Source organism: Gadus morhua, chromosome 5 (genome assembly GCF_902167405.1).
Source record: "Gadus morhua chromosome 5, gadMor3.0, whole genome shotgun sequence".
Lineage (NCBI taxonomy): Eukaryota > Metazoa > Chordata > Actinopteri > Gadiformes > Gadidae > Gadus > Gadus morhua.
Genome location: NC_044052.1, coordinates 8,357,821 through 8,364,907, shown reverse-complemented (window position 1 = coordinate 8,364,907; position 7,087 = coordinate 8,357,821).

Sequence of the window (7,087 nt, the reverse complement as noted above, 5' to 3'; positions counted from 1 at the left end):
ATAAAACCCCACTGCGGGCTGGGATTCAGATTATTACAGTAATGCCCAGCAAACATTCAGGCTTTGACTATATGCCTCAGGAACAACTGAAGCGAAACAAATGGGTATCCTTAGTTCCAGTCATGCAATCATTTGAACTCGAGTCTGCTTCTTATTCTAGTCTCATGATATCTTTGCCAGAGTAATATATATTTAGTCTATGGAGTGAGAGGTTTGCCATTTACAACCCTTTCAGCCACTTAGCTGTGACATTCATGTAGATCACTCGCCTCCTATATATAAATATGAAACATACTGTCGTTAAAGGTTAGTTTCTTACATTCCCCCCCACTCTATAGAACTAAAGGCCTTTCCTCTTCCAATTAAATCAAATTCAATAATTAATCAGCAAATCGGGCCCATGCAAGAGAGCCGTGTTAGTGTGTATAGGCGAGGAGGGAGTGGGAAAGGTTTTTATGGGCGAGATCAGGGTTAGGTTATGGGTGAGACGGGTTGGTATATGGTGCTAGTATAAGAGAGTGGGTTAAGTATATAAGAGTAACATATGGGTGAGAATGGGTTAGCATATGGTCGAAGGAAGGCGAGTGCGATTTATGTACGGATGAGGGAGGAATAGTACTGGTGTGAGAAACTGGCCGTAGTATCCTTGAGAGCAGGGTTAGGCTACCCTTTTAGCGATCGATGACACTAACGGCCGGCTCTGTTTATATTCACGGGCACCGATAGCTAAATAAACAAGTAAAGATGACACTCATCATCATAGCTGGGGCTTTCACAAAATAATTGAACACCAGGCTACTTGCCTAATGTTCAGATTGTGAGCTACACCCACACTGTGAAAAGGGTCCGTCGTCGATGTGTGTTCATTAGTCCACGACCGAGGCCCAGTGCGTAGCAGGAGCAGACCCTTAATTAGTGTTTATGAGCCACACCTGGGTTTGTCCTCGATTACAACTTGTGAAAAGGGTTCATTATGTGTGTGAGCGCAAGGTTAGGAAAGTAATGTGAGAGAGATCAGGTTAGTATTTGAGCGAGTGATAAAGAGTGGAATGACGGTGGTATAAGTATGTGGGTGAGAGGGACCAGGTTTATGGGTTATGAGGGCGAGAGTAACCGAAGCAGCAGCAGGGGCTGGTGCTGTCTGTGTGGTCAGACAGAGACCCCCACCCAGTGCTTAGTCAGCAGGGCAGGTTCACACACTGAGGCTGCTGGCTGCGTCTGGACCAGGCTTAAGGCTAATGAAGTGCTTCTTTAGATGTATGAGCTTTATCTTGCTCTGCAGCAGTTTACTATAGTAGATGAACAAGCACAAATTAAGTGGTGTGTGTGTGTGTGTGTGTGTGTGTGTGTGTGTGTGTGTGTGTGTGTGTGTGTGTGTGTGTGTGTGTGTGAGAAAGCCAGTTAAGAACTCTTGCTTATTCTCACCCTTACGATCCTAGATATGTACTTAAAGTTTCCCTCAGTTTCTAACCTATACGGTAGTTAACAGAATACACCTGTCTGCCCACTTCATGGAGGCTTCAGCTAAGATTAACATCTGATTCTAGGTATAGACCCTTTTCAAAGAGGTTGTAGGTAAAACACAGATGACACTCATAACGTTAATTATGCATACTTTAATGAACCACAGCAATAGTAGACATCGCTTTCGCCTTCTCTCTACCCGTTTCACTTGAATGGTATATATTTGATTATTTACTGGCATTAAAAAACATTCCAGTACTCCATCATTCTGCTATTGTAAGGTCCCTTGGTATTGTCACAGCCAAGACCCCTTGCAGCTGTTTATTTGCGTGCGGAACGCGGCTTTGATTGGTCTCTACGTGGGCTTGATGGAGGCCCGTGGAGACTGTGAGCAAACATCAGTGTGACCAGGGACTTGTCTCTCCTTTGTACTTCATAATCTCAGAAAATGGCTGCAAATAAAAAATATAAAAAAGCCTTGTATTATATTTACATTAACAATTAGGGCAGTATTACCTCGATATATAAATCATATAAGGTGAAACACAGCTGGAACTTGCTTCAGGTGCGGCGCTTTTGATAAACAACCCTACATAAGCAAAGAGCAAGTAAAAAAGGCAAAACATTATCTTGAATGGAAAAGACTACCTGGTGGGTCTTTTCCCAGTGGCTGTGTCTACTCTAGCTCAGTGTGATGCCCTGCCTTCCATGAAGGCCCTGGCCCTAGACAGCCCTGAGGGAGGCCGCAGAGGGAGGCTGACCTTTCAGTGCAGGATTACCCCAGCATGGCTAACTAGCATCAAAGCCCCACCTGGAAAAGGCCATGGAAGTATTAAATCTGGTGATTGCCAGACAGGCCCAGGAGGTAATCATTAGGGACTCTGTGGGCTAGGCTGCTGGTTGAGTGGTTGAGTTCCCCGTTGTGAAGAAGTTAATTAGACCAGACTTCGAGGGAGGTATGAAAGTCTTGTAAAAAGGGAAAGGGGAAAAAAGAAGGTTGAGGAAGAAAAACGTAATGTCTTGGTATTGAATCATGGTCTCCGTCCTTGGAGTTTTGCCCCCTGGGAGATTCTTTGATATATGGGTATTTTAGATTTACACGGTTTGGTTTTAATGGTTACATTCTCACATTTTGCTCTTGCTATGAATTAGTGGCGCTCATGATTTAGTCTCAGACAATGCTGCAGTAAAACGTAGTTTTTCCGAATGAAAGGTACAGGAAAAAAAGCTATTATACACTGATGCTCTAACTCATGCCCACGGCCAAGTCGATCGGAAATGAACAAGCACTACGCCGTCTGGCCTGTAGGGGGCAGTGCGGGGTCACAGTCCACAGCAGCACCATCCCCATGGAGCCGAGAAGAGAGTGGAGATGCTCCCTGGTTCATTTGCAGAATGTGTTTATTTTTTTCTAAAGTGCGACAGAGACATGAAGCTGCAGTGTTCAGCCCCTTGCCTTCTGTGTTGTTGTTCTCACTGAGACACATGGATTCGAGCCGAGGTGGAAAAATATTATGGCATCATTTGTTTTTACAAACAAATCTTCAAAGTAAAAAGGAAAGATAAATTGCAGCAGTTGCTCTCGTTCGTTGTGCCATGGTGGTATTATCAAATATGAATTACCAAAACCCACCCTTGCGATCGATGGGAGATCAAAGTGTGACTAATGGGATGGCGTCTGCACAGAATCTAAAGCAGTGGGGCCTATGGTCGTCCTCCTTAATCTAGTCCCTGTGTTAGGAAACACAACCTGATACCCACGGACAGACACCAACAACCGCACACCAACAACCGCACACCAACAACCACACACCAACGGCGATGGTAAAATACCCCAGCTAACATATTGGCACAGGGTGGTGTGATGCTCCGTCAAGATCAATAGAGATAAGCACGCACACAGGCCGCGCCTGCGGCAAGCACCCAGACACACACACGCAGACACACACACGCACGCATGAGCTAGCGGGATTGCGCGCCCCGCCTATATTTCATCCAGCGCGCTTTGCAGGAAGAGGAACTCCCTATCTCGGCTCCCAGTCGGCAGCCCGGCGCGGGTAATTACTCAACCCTGTGAGAATGTGCATATCCCACCCCCAACACCCACAACCACCTCCCCTCTTCCTCTATGAAGGCTCCTGGCTCGCTGGCTCCTTGCTTATCAGACCCCGCAGACTCCAATGCTGCCTGACCACCACCACCACCACCGCCGCCGCCCCTCTCCTCTCCCAGCTCCCCCCCTCCACCAGCGAGGGCCTTGGGGAGGGAGGGCTGGAGGATCGATAAAGGCATTCAGTGGGTTTTCCTTCAGTCGGCATCGCAGCAGCCTTGAACCCTTGGTAGCAATTAAGTTTGGAATTTTTGTTGCCGTGGCGCGGTATGAAGATGATGAAGATATGAACCCGCGTTAGGTCGGCTGCAGGGCGCCTCTTTGTTGGGCATCGGGCAGCGGCGGGGCCTCTGGAGAGGGAACCAATACGATCAGAACACCGTATTGATCCGTGGAGTTGGGCTTCAGGTCTGATGTGCGGTATACACTCCAGCGTAATGCCGCTGTGTCTAGACATAAATCTGGTCGTCTTTTATGTCTGGTCTTTTTATGTGTGTGGGAGGAATGGTTTCACTCGGTAATACCCTAATGAAAGCCCCTCTCTGCCCTCGCCAGCGCCGGGCCCTGTCTTGGTTCAAAGCTAACACTGCGTGAAATAAGCATTTCATCTTTGTTTTTTAAGGCAATTTGAAATTTGCTGTGAAATGATGTTTATTTTTCAAGGCCCAATCACTTCGAGACAACTCAGTCTGAAGATATAAGAAGCATGCCAAGCCAGAAAATATTTCAATTCAGTGTGTGTGTTTGTGTATGTGGGCTTGCGTTTGTGTGTGTATGCTTGTAAGAGTTTTGCATGCCAGGGTTTGAATGCCAACGCCCCCAACCCCTCCCTCCACAAAGACACCCACACACACAGACATACACACTGGTTTGTGTATATTGACAGTGTGTCAACAATATTATAATGTAATCTGAAGGGAACACATCACTGCAAACATGAAGCTCACACACACCACAAGTGTGCTTCCACTTATTGTAGCTTCCATGGAGCTGGTATATGTTCATCTGCAGTGTCTTCCCCCGCTGCCGGCTTCACTCAGGACTTGCCATGCATGATCGGTTGGACGCTGTTATACATACAAAATGATGTATCCCAGACAGGCAGGTGTTTAGTCGGCTTCTGACTAAACACCTGCCTGTCTGGGATACATCATTTTGTGTTCAGTTTGGAAGATTCAACCTACTTGAATCTCTGTGTCGCCCAGTCACCTCTGATTTGAGAAGGTTAGAGAAACCAGGAAAGTCTTGGAAAATAAGAGAGAGGGCGAGAGAGAGGTAGTCATGGCGACAACCAAGCCTACACACCAATCTCCCACTCGAAGACCTACTCTCAAGGCGCTGTGGATTGCGCGCATGTACATACACACTAGGTGGTTGCATTCCTCCCTGGGCTGGATTCTGTGTGTGTTGTGTGTGTGTGTGTGTGTGTGTGTGTGTGTTGTGTGTGTGGGCATTATCTTTGCAACAGGGGAGCTTATTAAATGTACCAACACTCAGGCAGGGTAGAGGACGGGGGGGGGGGGGGGGGGGGGGGGGGGGGCAGGGTACATGGAGAGGTGGTGCTGCAGTATTGCTGAGCTTGCAAGGGAACATTTTGACAGCGCAGCGAAAAATGACCTTGGAATTGGGGAACTTTGGAAGAGAATTATGCAAAACTGTCAGGTAGGCCGCGGGAGCTCCCGAGCAACCTATAGAACGCAATAAATCCTCTTCACAGTCGTTATGTTTCAGTACCCTTTCTCTCAATGAAATCATCATTACCGCATTACTCACAAACTCGTATATCTGGATAAAAGCAGTCATGTTTTCCAATAAAGTACTTTGCTCTGACTGTGTGTGTGTGTGTGTGTGTGTGTGTGTGTGTGTGTGTGTGTGTGTGTGTGTGTGTGTGTGTGTGTGTGTGTGTGTGTGTGTAAGTGAGTGCTTCTGTGTCTGACTGTCTAGTTTGTGTGTATGTGTGTGTGTGTGTGTGTGTGTGCCTGTGTGTGTGTGTGCGTCATGCGTTTTGCAGAAGAAAGACATTGTGTGGAAGCTTGTAATTACGGAGCTGACTCAAACTGCTGGCCTGGGGATGTGACACCTGGTTCATCAGCCACCATAGAAAGTGTCATTGTTTCCACACAGGAGATCATCCCTGTGTCTGTGTGAACGTGTGTTTATACATGTGTTAACAGCTTGTATCCTTTTATACGCGTGTTTGTTTACGAATGCGCCCACATAAACGGTGTGAGTGTGCTTTCGCGTCTCACCCACCCTCGTCACTGTTCTTCATCCGTCGTCGCGACATCCCCCCGACTTCACCCTGCAGCGCCAACGACCCCCTTTTTGGTGTGTTTGTTGTTCACTTTTTTCAGGCAGTTTGTTAGCCTAGCGCACCTAGCGTTAGCTGCCAATTAGCCCCGAAGGCCCTCCTGTGTAGTCTGGCTTTCTGTTTACAACCCCGACGACGGCGACGGAAGCGCGCGCTCCCCTCCTGAGAGCGGAGGAGTCACTCAGATGTAGGAGATGGAAGTGGAGCAGACGCGACCCGTTTAAAGATCAAGAATCCCCCACAGCCCCCCCAGCCCCACGTTCAGAACGAATCCCGTCAGTCTCAAGGGGTCTGAGGAAGGAGGGGGCGGCCAGTAGGTGAGGGAGGAGGCAGGGTCGGTGGTTCCTCAGAAGAATCGGCAGCAATTTGTCATGAATCCAGATTGAGACGTTGAGTTGCAATGCCTGCTGAGATCAAGTCTTTTGCTCTCTTTTGTCGTATTTATTTATTGAAGTGTTTCTGTTCTCTGGTCTAGGGGCCTCGGTGGGGGGTAGTAGATGCTCTGTGGAGATGCACTGCAAACGGCGCTCCATATTAGGAGAATAAAATGGAATTAATTAAAGTTAATTACATAGATAACATTTTGTGGTCTGATCATTAAACAAGCCCGTCTAAAATATCGAAATTGGCAGTTTATACCAAGAGGTTGAACAGTCAAGCGTTGTGTTAACATTTCGCCTGCAGTCGCTTGGCAGATAAAATAAATTGCGTAAAAAACGTCAAAAAATGACCGTACATTTTCCAAGTCAATCTCCTGTCTCATAAATTCCACCCTTTAGCAGCAGCGGTGATAATTCAGACTCAGAGCACCAGGGCAGCTAGCCGAGCTACTACGGCCAGGTCTGCAGGGAGGGACACTAGCTGCTTAATTAAACCAGGATTGGTAAACCGCTGCTGGTGTCAGTGAGCAAAATGCTAGCTCACGCGTAAAGGTCAGCGTTTAATTCAGCGTGCTCGGACAGTGTGATCCTTAAGCACACCTCCCAAACCCATCAACCCCCCCCGCCCCCCCAGTGACACCCACCCCTTCTACAGCACACGAGCGCATAGAGAAATCCAATGTCCTGCTCATTAGTGTTTAACCCTGTGGAGCAAACTTCAAACCACCCCCATGCCTTCTGTCCAATCTGTCGTGTGTTCTCTGTGTATGTGTGTTTGTGCACGTGCACGTGCACGCCCTCGTCAATATCACCCACGAGGCT